Genomic DNA, 448 nt, shown 5'->3' with positions numbered 1-448 from the left:
GGAGCCGCCGGTGTGACCCAGCTGCTCTGTGCTGGCTGCCGGAGCAATGAGCCATCGCTGCGGGGACATGCAGCCCCGGCCGTCACCCTCGGAAGGTCCCTTTCCCATCCTGCCCTTCCCATTCCTCCGCTCCAGTGGCTGATTTCGGGGGCGCTTGGCGCGCTTGCAGTGCTCCCCGGGCTGTGTGGAGACGGCCCCGGGCGGCGGCGACAGCTCGCTGACCTGAAACCAGCGTGTGCCATGCCCGGGGCCCGCTGCCTTCGCCCAGTGAGCCTTTAAAGAGACACCGAGGAGCTCGGCAAGCCAGGGCAGCTCTTCCCCGCGGGGCTGCCCCGGTGCCCCGCACACTCCCAGCTCCAAGGAGCAAGATGGAGATGGATCGCATGGAGGGCGACTGCGAGGGCAGGGGGACATCCTGTGCCCGGCGCGGGGCGGCAGCGCTGCCCGG

The sequence above is a fragment of the Geospiza fortis genome, unplaced genomic scaffold, assembly GCF_000277835.1.
Source record: "Geospiza fortis unplaced genomic scaffold, GeoFor_1.0 scaffold188, whole genome shotgun sequence".
Lineage (NCBI taxonomy): Eukaryota > Metazoa > Chordata > Aves > Passeriformes > Thraupidae > Geospiza > Geospiza fortis.
This window is presented reverse-complemented; position numbering follows the sequence as displayed.